This window comes from Leptosomus discolor, chromosome 6 (assembly GCF_034619465.1).
Source record: "Leptosomus discolor isolate bLepDis1 chromosome 6, bLepDis1.hap2, whole genome shotgun sequence".
Lineage (NCBI taxonomy): Eukaryota > Metazoa > Chordata > Aves > Leptosomiformes > Leptosomidae > Leptosomus > Leptosomus discolor.
The window spans coordinates 30120005-30145831 of record NC_141396.1 but is presented as its reverse complement, the minus strand read 5'-3'; the positions used below and the strand labels follow the sequence as shown (position 1 = coordinate 30145831).

Here is a 25827-nt window from a genome sequence, read left to right as displayed (position 1 = left end):
CTTTATAACTAACCTTGAGTATCACAAAGATATCTGAAACCACTCTTCAGATGTAAGGTCAAAATTTACCCTGGATTAAAGCCCATCCTTCTACTTTTTCTAGCTTAGCATTGGCTCGCTATTGGGAAACTGTTCCAGAGTGTCTTGGAAAGGAAACAGAACAACAATATCATCTACCCAAATCAGCTGCAAATCAGGATGTTTTGAAAGTCTGTAAGTTCTGCTGAATCCTATTGCTACCTTAACTATCTTGTTTAAGTTCTTGTGGTCTATATGTTGTAATTACATACACATGCTAAGATTTTCCCCAAAGCTCCCTCAACAGTTAAAGAAAATTCAAATCTTGCTAATTAATCTTTAATATGAAGCGGGTTAAAATTGACAGAATAAATTTGCGGCTGGCTACGCAGAAGTGATACAAAGCTTTCTCCTATGAAAAGAGCAGAAACATCAGAGATAAAGAAAAGATCTCAGGTTTAAATTCCTGTCTAGAGGCATTTAGTTTTGTCTTTTTTTTTTTTCTTTTATTTCCTTTTTTTTTTTTTTTTAAATTACAATTCCAGAGCCTAAGAACAAAAATTTTCAAAAAACCAGTTAAGAGACACATGTAAGCATTCCTCTGATTTCAGGAATTCACTAGCATGGGAATGAAATTATTAAAGACAAGGAGGAAGGATTTGAAGAAAATGAGAAAACTGTATTTCTCAGAGCTTCCCCCACACATACTGGTCACTTCTCATGATGCTGAAATACAATGGACTTTTCTGCTTGCATGTTTGTAAATTCAGTAATCTTGTTGCTATGAATGAAGAGAGGCTGAATAACACACACATGACATATATGATATGGACATATATTAGCTTATCTTTAAGAAAGCCTGGAGCTACAGAATACTGAGCTAAAAACCAGGGTTTTCCCACTAGGCATTTTTAGTTTTTTATATATTTTATATATATACACACACACGCACATACACACAGAAGTCTCTATCTGTCAGTCTTTCTCAAGTGTTCTTGTTCCTCTGCACTCAATCTTCTCTGGCAGTATGATTCCTTGACTAATAAATTGACCAAGTTTAGGTGACTGAAGCAAGTACCCATTACAAAAGCTCACCCCTAGTACTCTCAAAAAAGAAAAGTCAATACTCCAAAAAGACATTGATTTTTTTCAGTGGAACAAAGTATTTCACTCCAAGTCTTCTCTTGCATGTTCAGTGAACTCGTCTCAAAAATTTTTCTTCTAGAGGTAATTTTTCATTCTCTTAGTTGAGTGAAGACTGAATTTAAAAATCATAATGCTAGTTGAAATGTGGGTTGGCTTTTCTTTCCTGCTCTTCCTAACATGAAAATCATATTTGTTTCTGTGAAACAAATCACACACGTAAATCACATACGTTTCTGTGAAACAAAGAAAATATATTTCTATATCAATCAAAGTTTCCTAGCTATACCTAGCACAGTGTTTCGCATACTTTTCGCACAGTACTGTTGTTAAATACCTAGCTCTTAAAGTCTGGAATATATGAATAGACTCTGTATTTAAGGTGAAAACCTGTAGCATTGCCTTATAAGTTGTCATTTGACAAACCAAAAAGAACTAAAGGATATTTCTTGTAGCCTCATATTCAATATGTTATAATTACACCATTATATTGATCATAGTATCAGGAACTCAAACAGCATTGAGATCAACAGTGAATTTATGTAACATTTTCTCACAACAATACATTGGAAGAAATATCTGCCTAAACAAAAATCCTTTAACATTTTAAAGTAAAAGCAGACCTTTCTCACTTTACCACCCTATACTAAGGAATAATGAGTTAAAAAACCCTTTTACTGATTGTCTAAATTTTTACTTCTTTCCATCTGCAATGCTTCCTGCCATTGAGAGCTACCTGGAAAGCCTTTCAGGTTCAGCAGAAAGAAAATAAAAGATGTCGCCAGAAATCTCTTTTCAGAAAAAAACAGCTCTTTCTTTTTTTTTTTAAATAAACTAAACCATGGACTTTCCTACTAGCTCATGTATCTATGTATTCTAAAGGCATGCATTGGTACAACATGGTACCCTAACGTATCTTACTCTATTTGGTTAACATTATACTTGCTTCTCTCCTAAATTGTGAATACCCTTCCAGGCAAAGCATCAATAAATTAAGTTTTGTAGGTATCCAAGAGGATATAATCTGACTTTTTAATGTCTTCTAAGTCCCCTTATACTAAAATGTCCTATCTACCTAGTTTACAAATCAAAAGACACCTTGGTTTAATATCAACTACTGCTCTCCAAGTAGAAATGGAACTCTCTCAGGAATAATGCAACATTTTATATTGAAGTACTTTACAAACTTATTTCAACCTTCTTGTATAAGATCTTTGCCTACTGTTAAAATTACCAAACATCTAACTGTACTTCTCATAAACATATCTGCTTTTTATTTGTACAGAAAAATAGGATGCTGTCTTATAGCAGTTCAACTAATTATAATACATTAATTATATAGAATTTTTTTCCCGTCTATTTCTGGAAGAACAAGAATTCTATCTATTAGACCACAAAGATGTTGCTCTTAAGGGAAACATGAAAAAACCTCATAGTTAAATCCACGTATGTTTCTCTTTAATCCAGACTTCTAATTTCTGTGTAATAATTTATTGTCTTTTACAAAAAAATTTTCATAAACAACTGCTATAACTTCTAATATAAGAAGTCAGTTCTGAAGCTTCCAGAAATCATTATCTATTTAGCTTCCTATTTCAGAATTCAATTAAATAATTTTGCCTGTTTTGCAACAAAGCTTGATTGTTTTGATATAAAAGTCATCTCAGGACACAAGAATGTTGCAAGAGTTATGAGTTCAACACAGCCCAGAAACTTTTTTTGAGTTTAGGATTTGTGTTATTTACTATCATTTATAACTTTTATTTACTATATATTTTTATTCAGAATCAAAATTTTGGCTCTAAAGCAACCAGTTTATATTATGATTCCAGTGAAAAACTGTGGTGGCTGAAGAACTCTGTAATCTCACAAGGTCTCTTTAAGACAAGAAACAATATCATCTGCTCCTCCCTAACAGGCACAAACCACTCTTTTCATACCATAAACCTAAAGAATATAGAGATATTCAGCAATTAAACCAAATGCAATCCGTTAATTTTTTTTTTCATTTTGTAAAACAGCATGAAATACAAGGGTTTTTACATATTCAAAAACATTCAGATATGAAATGAGGCAAAAGCCTTTTTATGTTAATGAAATAGCTTAATGTCAACAATAGCTCTGCAATTTAGCAGCTCATAGAAGCTGCAATGAAAGAAGAGGATAAAATATGTCTGAATAAAGCCAATCCCAATAAATTTTACCTCCTCAGACAAATTGTACCCTGTTAAACTTTCTCTACTGAAACATTTTAAGCCTATGGGAAACTATAAATAGCACCATTAAATAAATTTTTAAAATACATATAAATGTAAAATAATGGCTAAGCACTGCTCAGTGGACTGCTGGATATTCTTAAGTGTTCAAAAAAAACCTCCTCTCCAGAGAAAACCACAGCATCAAAAGAAATATTTCAGAAATTTATTGCCATATGACATAAGAGATGTTACGAAGAAAATTATTTTTTAGCTTAAATTGTAGCAAGCCTTATCAGGTAATAAAACATAGAGCTATTTCAGTGAGCTGCCAAGGGAGGAGAACTTTAGACAAATGCTGCACTAGGGACATTAGGTTTTGTTGCTATTTCTGTGACATTAACACATCGATTACAACCTTTTTCCCTAATGAGCAGTAATTACCACTACTGAGCAAGTGAAGCTATTTGGGAGATGCAGATAATTAATTTATTTGGTTTACCATGCATGGTAAACTACTTGGATTGTATTGAATAGCTTTATCTTTCTGTTAATTGAAAAAAAAAAAGAGTCCCCAATACCAACCTATATACTAATTGAAGAGACAGAGTAAAAATTGAGTTCATGTATTTTACTGAAAATTGTACTTTACATATATTTAGAGATACTTGTTATCTCATATCCTAATTATTTTTAACTTAACAGTTATTGCACTCTATTCTGGTAAGATGTGCATCTCCTTCGTCTATTTTTTAATGCAAATGCTCTTTCAAAATTGGGTATTAATTTGTATGACCTTTTCAATATTTTTTGAAGAGCAGGTTGATTAACCAAAATTGTCTCTAAATATTTGACTACAGAAAGTGAATTAGCTTCAGTTGTATTAATCCCATTTTCTTTTCCCTGTGAATATCTACTGCTTGCCTACACAAACAATTTTCTAGAACTGCAAGTATTTGAAGTAAATTTTAATTTGTTTTCATTTAAATTCCTGAGATGTACATTTCGTATGGTATGTGATGTAACGTGGTAAACACACTATTTCCAAAACACTAAGCACAGAGATTCTGCAGGATCCCTTCTAGGAAGCTGAGAAGCAACCAAGTGAACCACAGAAAACCCATTCTTTTAAGAGGAATCATAGAATCCACATTCCCAGCCATAGGGTTTTGGGATACTGAAAAGGAAGCACTGCCTGTATGTGGCTAACAAAGAAACGAGTTAGAAAGAATCTGTTCTGCTACACACTCACTTCTCTCCCATCTACTGTCTTCTTCAGCACAGAAGTAAAATTCACAGTCTGTCTCAATGTCTGCTTTTGTAATAGGTTTCTGTATCTGCCAAGTGGAAGGCTTGGTTTACTTTCCATGCAGGTGAATACTGTAACGGCATATGAGGAATCCCCCTGTACAGCATCCCAGCAATAAATGCCACTAGCTGCCTTTGGCCCTGAGGCATGTGTCCTACCAGTGACTTCCACCATCATGCTGCAACTCCAGTTGAATACAGTTAGGAGGAACTCAGTTGGCAAGCAAAGAAATTTCAGTTCATAAATTAGGGAGCACTGCTTTATGCTGAGGATTTCAGTTAAGTAGTACTTTAGACATTAATCAGTTAAGTTCAGTTAAGACCATCATTCTGGCAGCATGATCAATGGCATCCAGTCAATGCAGTTCAGATATTTTAAACACAAATCACTGAATTTTTTCTAAGAACTAACTATTTGCAAGAGTGGTAATACAACAGAGGAAGTGAGGATTTGAGATTAAAAACAGAAAACACACAAAAACCCGTAATTATGTTCTACGAAATGTTTGCTCAACTGTTGTTAACGTTAGGAGCAATTTGGACATTTACACCAACCACAGTCAGGGTTAACTCTTCAGCTGAATGGCAGATGTTAGTTCCTTTGATATGGGGAAATGACTTAAGATAAATAACAAGTGAAGAACATGCACTCTCTGTTTATGGTACTTTTCAGTGCTCTTGGGCTAGTGGGATCTATAGTAATTCTCATAATAACATGCTTGATAATCACAACAAAATTTGAAGCTCTGTGGAAGGAACAGTGACAAGAGTTAAAAAGCCAGAACTAGTTATTTATGTAAGTTACTGTCCCAAGCTGGGACACTATATTTTCAGTAAAAAATCGTAAAGCAAACAGGCTACCTCTCCTCCCCAGAAAAATTCAGATCTCAAACTTCAGTCAGGCTTCAGAATTAGTACATTCAATTATTAAAAAAAAAAAAAAAAGATGAATGTATTTAGCCTTAATAGGTAAGATGAGATTTTTCCAAGGAGCCTAATGAATGCTTCAGCTGCACTTTAGTTTAAATTAAGTGGCTAATTTATGTTGTGCTTCTTTGTTAACTGCTGCTGATGGACAGGTACAGCAGGGTGGATACAGAATGGCAGTAACAGATTTTGCATAATGTGATTATTCACCAGTAAATGAGTCTGGGGGCAGACAAATACTGCTTTGACTTACAGCTGTATTAAAGTGCCTGGCATAGGCACTTTCAGTAAACACCAAGATGGTAGCTCCAAATTGTTGGTAGTGTATGGCTATGGTGGCAAGATTCAAACCAAAGGAACTCTACTCAGCAGAAGAAACTCCAAATGGGCTTTTTTAAAATTATGTATCAGTTTCCTTTCAAATAATTAAATCCTCTCAGATGATATTTGGGTTCATTCTCCCTTCACAAAGCAAACTGTTCTCCTTACTGTTTGCAAGACTAAATAAAATTACCCTGACTGAGTGCGTGTGTGAAAGCTGCAGAGTATTTTCACAGACATGCTGTTCGCAATTATGTTTCAGACTCTTCCATGCTGAATAAAAAGAATAAGTGATAGCAAATAAAATATGAGAGTGAACTGCAGGTACTTTTCTGGTTCCTGGTTGATCAAATGAACAGATTCCTATGTAAAAATAACAAACCTGAGAGAAAAATATTGCAGCCCTGCTATTACTAGATCAGTCCTGATCTTTTATTTTAGTTTAAGGTTGAGAAAAATATACATCTGCATGTTTGCAGTGTCAAAAACACATTATCTGAATAGCATGTAAGAATTTGCACAATAAACTCCCTGGGGCATTGAACACAGTTGTATTAAGCTTAGTATCCTGAACTCTCACTCTGGCTCCTACACAGTACATAAACCAAATAAATTACAAAGATCTAAAACATTTGAGGAAAAGCAGCAATAAATTAGTCTCTCCACCTCAAGCTCAGTGGTTATTTGCTGGGATGTACTTTGCATAGACAGGGCTTCAAGTTCAGAGAAAGCTAACTAGAAGATAAAAGGTCCTGATAACCTTTAAAGCTCCATCTATCACTGAAAAATGAGTTTCCCACATACGTCTCCAATGGATTAGCAGCTTCGTTGTGTGCAAGACCTCCCCATGGCTTTTCATTATAGTTCATAGTCACTTAAGCCTTTTCCTAATAAAAAGACAATGCCAAGGGTGAGATTATGAAATACTCCAAAGTTAAGTTGATAACAGTTTAATTAAATATTACTCACTAACATTTCTGGCATGACTCAGACGATAAAAGGGAAAAATGAATGCTGTAATTGCTTCTTTCGCTGCATTTTCACAATCTTCTGAGATGCTCTTCCCGTGACATTGCCCTTCAGAGCGTGCTGGAAAAGACCTGATTACGTGACACAGTTGCTCAATTCAGTTTTACACTGAGTATGAAGGATTCATTTCGACTCTGGGTTTACTATGGAGCAGGCTCTGCATGATCGGATTTTGTCTGCTGCTTTTTAATTAAAATTAGAGGGGCAGGTCCTCAAAGGGAGTAAGTGAGCATAGCTCTGTTGAAGTGAGTATTTACCAAGCCTTCTCCCAATGTCAATAACAAAATCTTCCTATTAAATTCAAGCTGTACTTTCTAAGGTGATGCACATCTCTGTACAAGGAAGGCTCATGGCACTTTTTATAAGCAAGATTAATTCACTTAATAAAGGCACGTAATAAATGCACACTTCTTTTCTGTATTTGTTTCTTTAGATGTCGCTTCATTCCTTCATGATGAGAGTACTGCATAACATGCTTTCACCCTACAAGTCATCCGTGATGAACAAGCAGGTAAATGGTTTCCCTAGTATATCCTCAATTATAACTTCTTCTACAGTGTTACGTTTCTTATACGCTATATTCTTTCCATATGTAAAACAACTCTGATTGAATGTCAGCTTGGAAATTTTACTTTGATAAGTAGTTTGGGGTCAGTGACTGATCATCTGCTCTTGTTGAAACAGGCAAGTTAGTAACATGTTCCAAAATGTGCATAACTTCAACTATTTTCTGTGGAAGATATGGAAAGCAGTGATTAAGTTTACACTGCACCTTAAAACTGGACTGCTCTTATGGCTTTGAATTATATAACACAATAATCTTGTATGTTAAAAACCTATGCAGCCTTCTAGTAAATGTTCAGCATAATTATCCATAAATAGCAATGATATACTTAGATTGTGTTAAAACTGTAGTACAAGGGGGGTATATATTAGTTTTACTTGGGAACTGGAAATATAAATAAAACAATGCATAATGTCACGGAAATTAAATAAGGAAAAAATATGAGTTCATTTTCAGTACAGAAATGCCTATAAAAATAGGCACAAGTAAGAAATACTATCACATGAAAAGTAAAATTAATTAAATCCCAACATGAAACTTAGCAATGGTACATGTACTACGTAGTGTACAAAGCCATGAACTGCTCTGAATCAGACACTCCTATCTCACCTACAGAACACCCAGAAAAAATGTTCCTCATGTTTGCAAAAGCAGAAACTTGCAAAGTAGTTCAATGCACAATAGGTCACAGTCCACGCCAGAACCACCTTCATTTGTCTCCTGATCATTCACGTAAAGGTAGATTTTATTGATGTTTTTCCCTACAGCGACACCAATTTTCTGACTCAGAAGCAGACTGGCTACAATGTTTATTGAATTTTTTCCTTAGGAAAACTCTTGGCTTCACTTTTGCCATGAAAGCCTTTATTCTCAGACTCCGCTTTTAGGGTAACAACAGGAAACAAACCCTTTTCCTCTACAACAACAAAATCACCACGTTTCACAGTTTACTGCTGCCTTTTCCAGCAGAGTACACTGCCTCCTAACCAACACTAAAGTGGTTTCTCCTTGTTTTCTTGAAGAGGCATTGGACTTTGCCCTCTGTTTTTAACTTTACCTTTCCTGCTGACACCAGCTTGTCTTAATCGATCTGGCATACAAACGTAGGTCAACAGGAGGGATTACAGCATTTTACAACCCCGATTCATTGTGCTCCATGCTGAGGAAACAACCCTAGGAAGTAATCCAGCAGACAAGGGTGTTTTTCAGACACTACTTATCTTCTCCCTAAAACCAGCAATTTAGCAGTATGTGCAGAAAGGCATAGCAGCAAAAAGAAGGACCCAGACATATTATACACAGTGTTTTGATGACAGAACATTATCTCTCCACTGTATTCATAGCAAATGCACTTGAAAACTTCAAGCGTAATACTAACACTGTAAAATAAATGAAATTTGCTTATTTTATAAAGGTACCTCTGTGGTTTCGGACACAACTTCAATTGTTTCTTTATCCCTATCTAAGACAAATAAGGCAAATACTGGAGGATATACAGTCATAAAGGAGCAATCGGTGCATATTCCCTATAAGACAGTTATGGAGATGTGTTATACTGAGCCCAAAAGTACCTATCAGCAGTTTCACAAAAAGGCTGGCTACCTGCAAGTGTTGAACCTACTACAACCATTAAAATCTCACATGCATCTACCCTCGGAGGTACATGTGAACATACGCTGGTGTGTGTGGCAAGTAGGTGAGCAGCTCAGCTACTCAGCACAGCACTTGTGCCTCTTTAGAGTGATGGAGGAATCCAAGTACAGCTGCCAAAGCTGTTCTTACACCACAGATTATGAGTGGCAAGAGCTGCATTCGTCAGGGAGAAGCCAGAAAGCTGCTGAGCTTTTATATGCTTTGCCTCAGGAAGGTTGGGGAGCATAAAAAGGCACCCCAAAAAGCAGGTGGGTACAGTTACTAAGTAACTGCAAAGCCTTCTACAAAGTTCTCTAAAAGCTTTTTAGAGTAATAACAAACTTATTAATGAAAAATGATTAAATTTGGAGTAGGAAACCATTTTCCTTTCTAATATTTCCTACTAGTAGACAACACAAAATGTTTCAGAGAACAGAAACAAGAAGCAGAACATCCACAACACGATTGTCCATATTAGCAGCATTCTTAAGGGAAGGAAAATATACTTTCATAAACTGCTATAATTATGCCTGGACAAAAAGGGATGCGTCATTAGATGACACACAATTAGATCAGTAGATCAGATCAGAATGACAGTATAGGGATTTTTCTGTGTGTTTTTCTATAACACAAATAAAAAAATGTGACTTTAATTAAATGTTTGTGTAGATGCTTTAGCAAAAATAAAAGCCAGAACAGGAAAATAGAAAACTAGAAAGGATTCCAGAAAATAGAAGATGAATCTATACACTAGATAGCTGGTTTAGGTATTGCCTCAGACAAAAAAAAAAAAAAGTGAGTTCAGTAATTTTCAACTGTATTTCATTTTATTTGAGTCATCTTTCAGTGAATTTGATTTTAGAACTGATTTCTGAGATTTTCTATCAGGAATTAAGCTTTGTTTCATCTAATAGTAATGTATTTCTACATTTGGCCACTTAACAAATTTTCATAAGATATAGGTGCATTTGCAGGTTATATCTGTCAATCTCCCACCAACGTAAAAGGAAGTTTTCTTGACAGGTGCCATGATAAAAGATGTGAATGCTAGGTTACAGAAACAAATCACAATTAAATTACTTCTTGGAAAGTATTCTTACTGGAAGTGTAAGTTAGAATCTACTGTGGAACCTGGGATACAAAAATAAGGTTTTCATTTTTTTTAATCACTTATATTCATTTCAGAGACAATTCAGTCAACTTGTAAATGACAGCATTTTATCTGAAACGACTTTTGTTCACTAACTATAAAGCCAGTTTCAAATCGGTTTGTAACCATGCATTTTATCATACTGCACAACAGAAATCTCACATTTTTATCTAGGAACACATTATAACCAAATTTTTCAAAACGAGATTGATCACTTCCTGGTTAAGAAAGTAGAACTGTGGTTGAAATTCTTTATCTGTTTCTTGCCATCACTCTTTCAATGAATTCATACCCACCTGCAATACTGTTTCTGTTCTCATATGTGCTACTGTACCGGCTCACCTTTTTATTAAACCAATGGAAACACTGGCTTCTAGCTGGAAGCCCTTTACTGTGTAGGGGATTTCTCTGGACTTTGTCATTCTGCTCTGTGCTACTGCCGTCTAAATGGGACAGGTCAGATATGACTGATGATGGCAGAGTTTTTTACCATCAATTATCTCTAACAAATACAGGACAAACTCAACAACAAAAAAAAAAGCCCAACAAACATAACATACAATTACAGTCCTTAAAAACATAAAAGGTTACCTTTAGTTTCCAAATTGGAAAGTTCTTCTACGATTACTTTTTTTGGGTGGCTAACTAAAAAAGCTCACACGGTTGCATCCAGACTACTTAGTGAATAAAAGATCTTAATGCATGATCATTTGCTGAAGAAAGTGAAAAATAACGTTAATAAAAATTACTATCATTCTACATTCAAGTTAAATGACATGAAAAAAATAACAAACCTATATAACACGGAAAGTGATAAAAAAGAGGAAAACCCATATTATTTTCTGCCATTTAACTGCCTATCATGGATTATGGGAAAATACATTTTTTAAAAAAAAAAGAAAAATATTTGATAGCATTCTTTTAAACTTAAATTTCCAGTCTGTAGAACTGTTTCTCTTTAAGCAGCTGGAACAAATTTCACAAGTTTCTTATTCTCCATTTACAAAAAAATACATTCTTTTCTTCAGAGCATATTTACTTCCATAACCCACTCATACTAAAATAATCTCAAAATAATCATCAGTTTGATACTGGTTCAAACTGTAAGTGCTCAAGACTATCTAGACCGCCTAACCTATAATGTAAATCCTCTCCATGCATTTTGTTAGAAAGCTGCTCAACAAACTCAGCTGCACCAGTTGATTATCATACAGAAGTTACTTTGGAAGAGCCAGGTCACGGCAATGTTTATAAAGTCTGTGGCACAGGAAAAAGAAATCACAATGACCACATGACCATTCAACACAGCATTCAACCTTTAAGATGTATAAATCAGATAATTCTTGCAATTTAGAAAAAAAAAAAAAAAGGAAAAAAAGGAAAAAATGACCAGCAAGAAAAACTTGTCACAAAAGGATTCTCAAAAGCTCTCACCTTATTCGGAGAGTCTATCAGTGTAAATGACTTCAAATGTAAATGTCATAAATTAATTATGGTAAAGGAAATGTTTGATTATCCTCCTTTCGTATCTCAGCTCTAGCACTGAAGATCTAGATTAGTACCAGCAAATAATTGCTTTAGAATAACGCTGTGTTGCAATCTGCTGCATTAATGTAGTGTAAAATTTGGGAAATAATATCATGGGGGGCATCTTCATTCAGTTTTAAATGCTTGTAATTTTTTTTTTTAATTTTTTGGTTATACATGTCTCAATAAGAATAGAATCCAATTTTAGGACATTTATATTTGCTCACAAATTGACAAGACACACACTGCATTGTGAAACTTTAGTATTTTTTGTTTTATAAATTTTATTTTAGTTTAATTTAGACACTACCTCTTGAGAAGTAAATTTTTTTGCCACATTTACTTCATTGAGTAAATATGGTATTAATGAAAAAAAAATTCAGTCAGGTCAGTGTTTTGTACTACTGTATTTTTATCTGGATAAGTTAATACATTATTAATAGATACTTGAGCACATTATGAACTTATGTTTACAGTAGTAAATCTGCAGTGCTAGGGTGGTGCAGAGTGTTAAAAAAAACCCCAAAATATTGATCCATTAGACTGTACAACAAACTAAAAAAGATTATCAATCACTTCTGTAAAACAGCATTCCTGACTTATATACCACTTTTAAATTACTGTAGAAATGTGTCCCAAAGTATAAAGATATCCTCCTGCTATAGTGTGGTTTTGGTAATGGATTGGAGCTAGTATTTCTGATGACTCCCTAAAGTTGCATTACCCTTTCATTTAATCAGTGGAATGCTGAGTTATCCACCTCCTCTGTTACAAAAGCCAGAGACTACACCGCCATCCTGAATGCAAACAAGACCGCAAGAGTTATGAATGGGGAAAGGTAAGATGAAGGCATTACTGAGGTTGCTAAGTAATGTCAATGCAGAATGGCAGTGATCACTGACAAGGTGACCTTAGGGTATTTTAAAAGTCAAGATTTGCACCTGCTATATTTAAGTACATTTCAGTTACTGCCATTTGATCTCGCAACCTATTTCACTTGTGCTAGTAATATTTCAAGCTTAGAGCCAACATGCATTTTTATCTCAGGTTCAAACCAAGTATGTTCACTTTCATGAGCCTTTGAAAATTTTCATGAGCACGCCTGTGCAACATAACCCAGAATCTTGCAATATTCTCATACTGGGAGTCAGACCAACAGCCTAGAAGAGTCAGGTTATGTCCTGTCATCTTACCCAACTTCACACACTTTGTTACCTCTTGTGTTGATTTATTTCCGAGGTTAGTGCAGAGCACACATCCACATCCCTTGCTTTGTTTGGGAAGTGACTAGCAATTTTGGGTGCTACCAGAAGCACATAATGAAATAATAATCGTAATTAATAATCAAACTGCCTTTTCATAATCATCTTACTTTATGGAAAGTGTTCTAAAAAGAAGTTTGGCCAATACATAAAATGATGTAGGAAAGGAAAAATTGACCCTAAAGGGGAGATCGTTAGTATTTTCTTCCTTTTGCTGGTAGTGTCGACACAGAAACACCAGAAAAGAAAGAATACTCTATTAACTTCTCTTGGATTTATTGAGTTGGTTGTTCACTGCCACCATTCACCAAAAAAATGAAAATAGATGCATCTCAGTCTAGAAGAATGATGTCATAGAGCGTCTTATGCAAAACATTTTAACAATACTACAGTCTTATTTGCTATGTAAATATTCAGTAAAACACAAAGATGAGTAAGATATGGAAATAGAAATACTATCTAAAAAGGCATTTTAATTATTTTAGAAGTTATTAAAATTATCTTAAAGTTCATAGATTAGGACAGTGAAGCACTGGCACAGGTTGCCTAGAGAAGTTATGCAGTCACCATTTTTTAAAGACTAAGCTGGATAAAGCCCTGAGCAGCCTGGCGGCACCTGAGCTGACCCTGCTTTGAGTATCAGGTTGGACTAGAGACCTTCAGATCTTCAGGTTCCACCCCGAATTCTTCAGTGGTTCTGAGACTTCCATTCTACAAACACTTTTTAAGTAAACAGGAAAATCCACAGGCTCACCAACTAATGCTGTAGAGGACAGAAGTTTCAGACAAGCAGGGAAAGAAATAAAAAAGTACATGAGGGAGTAAAACAGGTTGCATAGAACAAAATTTTTTTTTTTTTTTAAATTACCACCTCTTTAAAGCTAAAAAGGCAGTAAGTATCAAGTAATATTCTCAGATAAAAGATTATAGAGAAAAAAGATTTGTATGCTAGTAAATAATATATAATAACTAGTAAACGATATATTATAGATCAAGAACCACTTCAAACATACTGCACAGGGAGGTTAGTGCATAAAGACAGAGATAGCAAAGAGGGAAGGGATGTTTAACAAGTATGTAGCTCCTTGAACTGCAGTAGTCCTCAAAAATAACTAAAAGACAGTTGGGACCCTGGAGATAAACAGGAGGTCAGCAAAAGGAACTCTGAAAAAAATGAAGACTAGTATTTATTACTGAATTACAAAATAGGTTTTAGGCTCTAGCATAAAAGAAATAAAATAAGAAGTTCCAAATAATAGATGCAGGTGTTCATATATAGACTTATGAATAATTCAGCAAATTTAACATTGCAGACTTTTGATAAGAAAAAACCCCAAACATCAACAGCCGAAGTAATAGTGCTACCAAAATAATCAGGGAACAAGAGACGTCTGCAAACAGAAGTGTGCGAAGCAGTGAAAAATAAAAAGGAAACACCTAAAGGAAGTAAATAGCTAAAAAGCTCTTCTCAAGAACAGTGACACAAGAGTAATGACAGTGAGGGACAGACATCTTTGAACAGCAGAACAACTTGCAAGCAGGTCTGTCAGCACAGCTGTGCTATCCACACAAGTATCAATATTTTTTAGAACACTGAGAACAAAAGAATGAAGGATAAAATGACGGTATCAAAGAGCTTGAGCAAGCAATAAAGACGACAAAAGGATAAATTATTGATGGTACACACCTTGATACAATAAAGAATGAGCATAGAATGGGAGAAACCAATAATGTTACATCATGGGATGTATTTACGAGAAGATAATTCCAAGACAAGTGAATCATACACTGGTACTTTAATGGATTTTTATTAGCGTGCTTTATTGAGAGAAGAAACTCTATAAATTCAAATTGAAACTTTAAATTTACAAAAGAATTGGGGAAACTGAGTATATTTTGGGGTGCAAGGGTGGCAGGGAATGGGCTGCTTAAAAAGCAACCTCTTTCCCCCACCACTTTCTTCACAGTACCAAAAAGGGGAACAGACTATGTCCCTATTTTTGCTGAATGGGTGAGATGGTAAACTAGCACCACCAGAACCCAGGAACACAGGCTAGACATGTAGCAAGGTATTTGGAGGACATTTCAATCCTAAATTCATAAGGCAGTTTGTCACAATAAGAGTTACAGCTGCAAACTTAAAAGGTGATTCTGAATTTTCTTTGCACAAGGACTGTTAGATCCTAACTGCACATGAATGAGCAGACTGAACGGGATGATTACTAAACTGATTCATGGCCTACAGATGCTAAATCTAGGCCATAAAGGTGCTGAGGCAACGAAAAAATAAAAATAGCTGATACATGAATACTACTAAGTCCTAAAAGATAGGAAAAAATGACAAATCACTTGTAAAAGCAAGGCAATGGCATTACATTACTTACCTCTTGAGCAGAACAATACCTGCCATAAAAGTTGAATAAAATAGCATTGATGACAATGCTTTAATTGTCTTTCCGATATCCTTTATCCACATCAACTGCATCACAGTCGATTAAGAAACTTTGACCCAATACTGAGAAGTAAGATATTGCCTTTCCAATGTAGCTCTCGCAAATCACCAGTCATATTTGGCAAACCATTTGTACTTATGAATAGAATTTCCATATTTTTGTTGTAGTTTTCATGAGATAATATATCTTATTGGAGCAAAATCTCCATGAGTAGAACATGCAGCTTAAAGTATGTAATCTTGGGAAAAACACACATATAGCTACTTAACTTCAAAGAAGCAGTGTAACTTAAGAAAAATACATTCACCTTTTCTCTCCAGTTCACTCTTAAGTCACTTGGAATAAATTAATTTAAAATGGCTTGATTTGTTTCTATAGGATTTTTATAGGATTCACTCACCTTTTCCCACTAACGGTCAGCCATCTCATTTCAAGACAAGATTCACTACTAATTGAAAGAATGAGATGCTCTGGTACCACCTTACCTTGAAAGGTAGTGAAAGTGCTCTCTCCATCAGACAAAAGAAACTTTAAAAGCACACTAGAGAGATTTACAAGAAAAAGAAAGACTGAAATAAAATGTTTGCTCATTTTAGTGATTTCCCCTTCATCTCTCGTGAAATGAACAGTTAACTGAGGACACTTTCTTGTTGTTTCTTAAGCACATTATCTGAAGTACAGAAGCATAAAGAAACTCCATGCAGCAAAATTAGTAGGAGTCACAGTGGTATTCTCACTGAGGCCGGTTATTAATTTGAATTTAACAAAGTCTTATTTTTTTATGGTACACATTCTAACAACGCATTACACCAGCTATTATAGCTCAACAATTTTAAAGGTCTACCCTGTAAGGCCATTGTAATGTACAAAATTTCCAGCACAGCTGGCTGTATATTCAGTGTATAGACTCTGCCTTACAAACCCAAAGAAAAATGTGGCACAACAGACATCTAAACTTTTCTCATCAGAAGCAAATTTTCCTTATCCCGAAAACAAATTTAAATTAGTTGAATGAGAGTAATAAGCACAGTGTAGAATAAATACAGAAAACAAAGTAGCTGGTATTTTTTCATTAATATCCCATGCAAGTGTATATTATAGTGATAAACACATATTTTTGTTTTTCTAAAGCTGATTAACTGTATTAACAATGCTGTATTCATTTTCTGAGCATTCATATTTTATGAACTGGGCAAGTTAGTGTATACTGCAACTCCCACTTTTCAAATGCTGTATCATTTTTGCATACAGCAAGAAACACAATTATAAACAAGTAAAACTTCAGTGTGTGCATGTCATACTCTCCATTAAAGCTAAACAGGGCATTTGTGATGTTTACAACTGATTCATAGTTACTCCTATAAACAACACAAACAGAGTAAGTTACATTGATCAGTAAATTTATGAAACTAATAGAAAAGGAAAGTCTGCAGTGGTATAGAAAAAGAAAAGAATGAGGTGGGTGCAAAAGAGAAAAGGCAGGTAGAAGAAGAATAGAAGTTCAAGACAGGAAAGGAAAATACTCCTGGTTTTGCACAATTACACAGAATTACTCATACATGCCAGGTTTTGTAACTACTGTTGAGGGATTTATCTGTTTCTCAGTTTTATCTGATTTGAAGCCCATCAGGAAAAGGATAAGCTTACTTATATGAATCCAGTGACACACTTGATTTTGATTTCAAGTTCTGTAGATCATATTAGAAATAGTAGAAATAATATTGAAATATCCATGCGTTTTAGTCAGAAATCACAAGCAAGACAAAAGTAACTCTTATTAAGTTCAAGACAGCAACTATCAAAATTTCCAGTCAACTAATACTGAAAACACCCGAAGTCTTTGAAGGCATCAATTTTAAATATTATTGGCTTGCACAAGGATATTTAAGTCTTTACAGCACCGAAGAAGTTATGGGTGCTCATCGCATGTCATGGTGGACTGGCAAGAAGGCTGCAAGTGCAGCTGGTCACTGTACACAACGGAGTTAAGGCTAAGGCAGGGCAATGTTTGGCACTGTGGTATGGAAGTTCTTCGGTTGATTTAGCTCCATGTTACTTTCAGGACTTAAAAGCTTGTACTTTTGGAGACTATGGTCATTGTTCCAATGACAGAAACAACTTACAGTCCTAGCTGTTAACAGCAATGTGTGGGAAACTATTAACAGAAGTATTAACAATTGCAAATTAACCTCTTTTCTCTCACTTCCATCTCGTCTACAAACTGCTTGGTCTAGTTCATTTTGATTAGCTCTTCTTTACCTGTTATTTTGAGGGGCTATATTTTTTTTTTTATTTCACTGTCAAATGTGAAGACTCTAAATTGTTTCAGTTAGTTCTGCTGACAACTTCAATACTATCACATTTTATGCTCCTCCATTACCAGGTTATTGTTTTATATTTCCATTTTGATTTTCCTTTCTCTTTGAATGTAAAATGCAAAATTGCCAAGAGACCTGAAAGAATAACCACAGAGTAATACTATATTACAATAGAGTTTACTTGCTAACGTAGGCACGGAGTAATTAACTTATCACAAAAATAGAAAAGGATCATATTAATTCATATGAGAATTACTGTGACTGATACAATCAATATAATCACAGTGACTAAACTACATGAACATGATCTAAATGGTGTTCGAAAATTCTGAATCCCTACTAAATAAAAATACTTCATGGCAACTGATTTTTACCATTCAAAGATGAAAAGTTAGCATTGGTAAACAAAAAACCTTGTCTATCATCTGCATGAAACAGTTTGCAATTCTGTTCTGTTGTAAAGAATTGAGCATAGAAGTACAACATATGCACGCTAATAGACACTACTTGTTTTTTCCTCTTCCTTTTCTGCTGCTCAGGCTTGTTTCTCAGATAACTGTTGGGCTGTCTACTCAGAAGCAAATACTGATAGTACCCTGGGTAACTGGACAAACAGAGTTTTTCAGCACAGACAGGCTAGTTTTGAAATGGGGATAAACTGATGCTGATGGGGACGGTAAATGGGATCATGAGACAATTTACAATTATCATAAAAATAACTTTATTAAAAACAATCAGTCAGAGTAGGAATAACATCTCTGCACTTCTCCATATGCCAATATCCTACAGCTCCTGCAAAAAAAAAAAAAAAAGAAAAGGAAGTACATGAAAAAATAATTTAGTGCTCTACATAGTGCATTGACAATTTTTCCACACTGCTTACCCTTATCCTCTGCTTCCAGCAATTACTGGCAGGACACTGTCTCTACTCATTCTAGGCACAGAGGACACAGAAAGATTTAGTTCACTGTCAGAAATATCCATTTTTCTATACAACCATAATATACAAGTGCATCACTGTCATGGAACATTTATTGTGATACTTACCTTCTACTTTCTGAATCCTTGCATCATTTACTGAATGAGACTTGATATCTACGTAACACCTCCAAGCAGCGAAAGGACAAAGTAACACTGATTCAATGTGGCTGCGTAAACGTGGTACAGCTCGGGCATTTGGATCCTCTTCTCCTGTAGCAAGATAACTTCAGTACACTGTAAACAACCTTCTACTAATAAAAAAATCCCACCCTATTAGCCTGATAATGGTTTCTAAGTTCTCATGGGCATGCCCAGATTGTACTTACTACTTTGAGGCCTCCTCCCAGGTCCTCTCTCAAGTGGAAATATAAAGTCTCACTGGTCAAGTCTTCTGGCAGCTGTCTCCACCATCACCTTTGACATGCAGATCTCACCTTTGTCTTGCTAGGCTTGTTTCAGTAGCATTCAATATAGACAAGTCACTGTCTTCATATTTTTGTGTCTGGTTAAACTGCAGCTGAGCCCAAACAAGGTCAAGAGTAAAATATCAACACTGCAAGTGGTCTAATTGCATTAGCATACCCTTGTGGTGTCAGTTTTAACAATTCCTCAAGATCGGTGAAGCATTCATCTAAATACCACATTCAAAATGCAGGTTACGAGACTGACTCAGTATAAGGTCACATTTAAATACGCAGCTGTCTGTTCAGTGTTGGTGCCATCCAATTACCTGTATTTCATAATAAAAAGTGTTTACCTCTGAGATACTCCAGCCATGCAGGAACCTTGGGCACATGCCTAATCCCAAACCAGAATGTACACATAATTTGCATACATAGAGACATAATATAGCAAAGCCCCTCTGTATGAGGATGAGATGCTGTGTTCTCAGTTGAAAACCAGCCTCAAAGCATACATCCTTTCTCCTCGAGGTGACAATACAGCATGAGTGTTCTTGAAACCCACACCATGCAGAAGAGTTTTGTACCTGGCACTAGGAGTTACATGGAAACCTACCTGGAGGCTTGTACACAATATCCATTTTTAAGGCTTCACAAATTCTCTTTCATAATCCACAGGTAACACTTTCACCTTACTAGTATCCCCCAATCAGCACATAAGGATACACAGTACACATTCACATTGGAAGTGACAGACTAATGGTTATACATGGCGTTACCAACGACATACACCAACTTTTACAGACTGACACCTTGCTTAATGCAACTAGCACCTCCTCCCATCTGAGCCCCTGGGAAAACAGAGAAACCCAGACCAATTCCGGCTTTTAAAACTTGTGAACATACTGTGTTATCAATTTTTTTTTATCTCCCATAAATTTTATCACAAATTATTAGTAGCTTCAGTTAAACAAAGCAGAAGAAATCAAACACAGAGGAAGGTCACCAGAGTAAGTTACATATATTAACATTATTTTATCCGTTTTTATCTACACAGTTCACAGCATTACTGTTTTGATAAAGCATAGGCAATTAACAGCACACAAAAGTTAACCACATGGTAAATCTTAGTCTTGCCTTTTAAAAATAATGGGAGTTAACCCAACCCAGTTCATTGCCAATACAGAAAATATAATACAGGTAAACTGGAAAAATGACATACCAAGAAAAGTACTCATGGTAGCACCGAACCAAGATGATAGTTAGGTCACAAAACATCTAGGGATAAATCTCTCCATCCCACTAAACAAAAACCAAACCATATCCTCCAAACCAAGACAAGATGTTGTAAGGCAGTTGCACCAAATGCATGTTGACTTTCATTCAAGAGGTAAGTTTTCCTAAACAGGTACAGCCACTGGTACACCTTTCCTCTAGCCTCTGAGGAACCTCTGCTTCATCGTTTACTCTCATAGTACATGGACGTCAGCTGTTTCTATAAAACACTCTTCTGGTGCTCGTGTCTCATTTCTCTAGAGGTGATAAATAACTTTTCTTCACAGCTAAGATAAGCCCATGGAAAGTGCTGAAGATCTAAATCCATTTCATGCCTCAGGACACTATTGTTATTTTGCAGCATACTTAAAAAGGACAGGTATTTCACAATGCAAACAGAAAGATAAGGTCCCAAGAGCAAAGTCTTTGCTAAATTTGAAAAGGTGAAATCAGAAGAAGATAATGAAATGCTGGGGCAGGGTGAAGAACAAAGGGATTCAAGGAGCGATGACACAATGGTAGTAAACATTACAAGTATCAATGCCTATCAAATAGTCCCTCTTAGTTCTTCAGGAATTTACTGAAGTAGTATGGATGGAATATTTTAAATGCTTATGATTAACAGCAATATAATTATTACACAGATATGCTATGATAGTACTGGAGGATGACTGTGATCAGAATCTCTTAATAATAGATTTTGTGTAAATAGGAGCATAAAAGCAGTCAGTGTACCATATTACCAGAAAACAACCTAACTGCTTTATACTTTAAAAAAGGAATACAGGGAAAACTAAACTTTCTTTTTAAGTATATGTGCTTTAGAACATGTACATTGCTTTCTCATGTAATTGAACATTCATCCTCTCCACCAGTGAGGACAGGGGTGTTACAGGGTTTTATAACAGGCTAGAGCTGCTAAATGGTAACTAAGGCTAGGACTACCCATGCAAACACTGGTCTTTTATTTTCATTGTTTGTTTGCTGGTACAAGACATTGTTTCAGAGGACAGCTAGCCAGCCACACGTTTTGTGAGCTGTGCAGGAACTAACGAACTTGGCCTTTTTATTTCTTTGCAAACAGGAAAAATACTAAATTGTTGTACTCTTTTATACTGCCCATCACCAAATCCAACTTTTGCTGTTTGGAAAAAACAAAATGCATCTGTCACAGTGCATGACACAAGGTCACAGAGTCAATTTAGTTAACTGGATGAAGTGTTCCTGGAGTCTTAGGCAAACAACTGCCTCCTCAAAATGAGGAGGCAGTGAGAATCAGCACAGTGAAAATAAAGCATGTACCGTCTTCTCCAATACTGCTCAGAGTACCGAAAACTGAATACATTTCACATTGTAGTCACTGCAAGGAGATAAATAAATTTTAATAGGATCCTGTTCTTGTGTTACTTTATCGTTCTGCTCAATTAAATGTTATTTAATGATTTACTACTTACAAAGGTATTATATATCATTCATATTTCACTGACTTCAGTGAAGATTCTTCTGATTTTTCCAGAAAAGATAACTAATTCTAGGGAAAAACATTAATTTCCTGTGTAAGGCCTAAGTATCAGCAAGCTAGAAGTAGTAACTAAATATAGCAACTGCTGTATTATTCTTGCAATTCATGCATGGGGCGATTCAGGTTATCACATCATAATTGCTTACATCATCGACATTGGTTTAACTGCTATTTCACATAATGACTGTATTTCCATCAAAACTGTAGCGACTTGGATGTTGCACCTTTCTCAGGACATTTTATTTACAACTTTATCCACCATAAATTACTGTTACACAACAAAAGATAAAGATTCTGGATCACCAAAGTAGGTGGTGCAGATGAATTGCTGAAATAGTCATGTTTGTTCATGTATTATAGCAGGTTATTCCAGTACTCAGTCGCCTTCACATTTAATCTCTTAACACACCTTAACTCTACTCATTTTCAGTGTAAGAAATGAGTAAAACTGACGACAACTTGTCTTGGGCATTGACTTTTTACCCAGAACACTTATTTCCAAAGATCACTCTTGGGCTTTTGCATCTCCTTGTATCTGGCAGTTAAAGCAACAATTTCACTCTGCAGCTGGGACCACACGTATGAGGTCAGTCTCCACAACTCAGCTTTCAACTGCTACCTGTTGCACCAAAGTAACCTGATCAGCCATGTTGGCTATCAGAGATATTTGGCTTCATCATCAAATTTTCCATCAGACCAAAATAAACCATTCAGTCCTGCAGTGTGGTTAACCACTCGGGTCATAAAATAATAATAAGCTGCAGATACTAATATCCCCATGCTATCTGATGCTAGCAATACATCACTTAGTTTTCTTATTGAATAAAAGCTGCTGCTTTCAATCTTTTTCTTACAAACTCGCTGCCTCACACGAGCCCTACCAACAGCCAGCCCGCTTTCGTTGACATGAAAATATTAATACAACAAGTAGATTTCCAGTTTGTAGGAACATTGTGATAATATTTACTCAGCTTTGTGTTGGAAATTTAAATAAAATTGCATGTATCATCATTGGTGTGACACTGGGAACCACACAGACATGTGCACCAATCCAGACTAAGTGCATTGCACTCGTGCCCTGAGCTGTACACTATTCTGCCATGAACTGCTGTGCTTTCTTATGAGGAAAGGGGGGAGCACAGGCAAGGAGGCAGCTAAGTCTGCACCCTCCTGCAAGAAGAAATAGTTTCTGTGTTACACACTACTGAAAGATATTCCCCAGAGAGCTGAGGAATTTAAATGCAGAAAGTCTGACAAAAATTACTGTAACTGAGAATCTAAGCCACAGAGAGATTAAAATACCTTGCCCAAAGCCTTTCTGGAAGATTGCATCAGAGCTGGAAATTGAATCTAGCTCTCACAAGTGAGTATAAAACACAAGACTTTTTTTTTTTTTTTTTTCCTTTGAGGTACCAGAAAGTGTGACGTATTTTCTTATCACTAGAAATTTCGTAAAGCTGATCACAATACTTAAATCCACATTTTTAAGGACACAGTGTCCCTTGAGCACATACTTGGCTTCCATTTAATTCAAGAGAGGCTGCACGTGCATATGTCAGAACCGTACACTAATTGTTACATTTCCCACATTTTAAAACAGATAATGCCATGTTAATATGCCTGCATTTATCTCTGCTATCCATACAAAGACACTGCAAACCAAAGCCAGCAACAATAAGTATCAGTATTCATGTTCATGAACGCACAAAACTGAATATTGTATGGAACTTAAATCTGACAATTTCCAGAAGGGGAAGGGAGTATGAGAAAAGTTTACACAACAGTCAGTGCAGTAGATAAACTGAATACATAACTCTTGTTCAATAAGTCCTGCATGTGAGAGCTAAGGATCTAGTAGGAAGTGGATTTCATCATACAATGCAAAAGTAACATACACAGCCTCTGACTACTGCGCTCTGGAACTGGCTGCCGTAGGAGCTCGTGGGGGAAGATAGTTTATCAGCTGGTTCGCAAAACAATACACAAATTCGTGGATAACAGATCCCTAACAGGACAGTAAAAGGACTGGGTATATATACCCAGCAAAAAACCCGACTATGCTCATCTACTTTCCTTGGCAAATATACAGTAAGCTAGATGTGTAGTTAGTGTATATTTCATCTGTCCCTGGGGGCACCTTTGTAGACAAATGTTCTTATTTACATGAGATTTTAGCTTTACCTACTGTGGAAGGAGTTCAACCTTCCCTGGGAATCCAGGCTTACATGAATTTCAAGCAAAATTTCTGAAAAATTATGATGGAAGTGGAATTCCTAAGGCAACTGAGCCCACAAATGCAATGAAAACATTAGAAGGAGTATTCCCTGGATCACGTACAAACAAGGCTAAGCTCTGCACCATCTATACGTTGTTAAGTTTTCATGATTGAAAAATACTCTTCCCACTAGTCGCAACTATTTTCTACAGTACAGAAGTAAACTCATGGAAGAAGCTTTGCATGAGTGGCCCTAATTTGACAAGTATATTGTCACTTGATCTCTCTGCTATGTGTGCAGCAATGATTCCATATGTGCTTACACTTCCTAAGTAATTCTTCAGAAAGATTGAAGGAGGGTTTAAGAAACACAAGCATGTCACTTTTACATATAATTCTGGAACGTACTCTTTCCTAGCCCACAGAAAACCACCTCAAGCCTCATTTTAGACTGCTGTCATAATATTTTCAGGCTTGAGACAAGATTTCATTAACTTCTATACCATCAAGATCTGTTCCAATATTAAATAAGACAATCAAAAAGCTACTCATATGATAAGACTACTCTGAGCCAAGACTTCAAGGGCTGGCTTAATTTCAAGCCTTAAAGAGATGTCTTAAAAAAAAAAAAGAAAACTAAAATACTCAAAATAAAGTTAAAATAATTCAGCTTTGCCTCCTGGGTAACACTCTCCTGCTTTGTATGGAAAGGCTCACTCCAAGATTCCTACATATATTCCTTCTTCTGTTTCTTTTATGTATATGCTTGTCCTTCAATTCATATGGCTTAAGACTACTGCTAACAATTTAAGTTAAGCAGTAAAACTGGGAGAGCCTTTAAAGTAACCATTTCCCAGTTGTGCTTGTTCACTAAGTCTGTGAAAACACTTGCATAAATTCCACTGGTACTTTTAAAGTTTCTTATGAAGTGAAGTGAAACACTAAACTTCTGGAGATTACAGAATAGTTCTCTAGAGAGAACTGTTCTCTAGGTATGCCACACAAGTCTGAAAGCAGTAGGAAAAAAATCTCTCAACTTGCTGGCTGGCCTCTTGCTGCTAATGCAGCCTGACATGCTGTTAATACTCATCACCATATGCTCATACTCAACTTGTCAATAAAATCCCCATATCACCACTTACAATCACTAGGCTATCATATTTTTACCTTTAAATTTTAAAAAATTAAGTAAGACTCAACAGATAGAAATGACACATTAAAAGTAATTTTTCTATGACTTCAATATGAATTTGCAAGCTTCTTACTGCAGTGGTTTCAGTCATACTTAATAGTTTATGCAAGCTGTTGTTACACAAAAGATGCACCAGTCCACCAACTCTGCTAAGAACAAACCTCGGCTTCCTTGAGGAAATTACCTATGCTTTCTGCAGGTCACCAGCTGAGAGATGAAGCCGTGACCTGTTAAGCCTGTCATTCCACCAGGCTATGAATACATTACAGGGGAGCAATTGAGTCAACAGAACATCATATTTTCCTTTCCAAAATTATAAGAAGCTATTATTCACTTCTGGTTTAGCTTTTTCCTAACCTGAAGGTAACTTATTTCACAGATTCACAGATATTT

The 25827-nt window shown here is 35.7% G+C and overlaps 1 protein-coding gene across 1 annotated transcript in view; it reads right to left on the bottom strand.

Moving 5' to 3' along the window:
* NRG3 (neuregulin 3) overlaps window positions 1-25827 on the bottom strand; it is a 409554-nt gene that overhangs the window by 43201 nt on the left and 340526 nt on the right. The window lies entirely within an intron of this gene.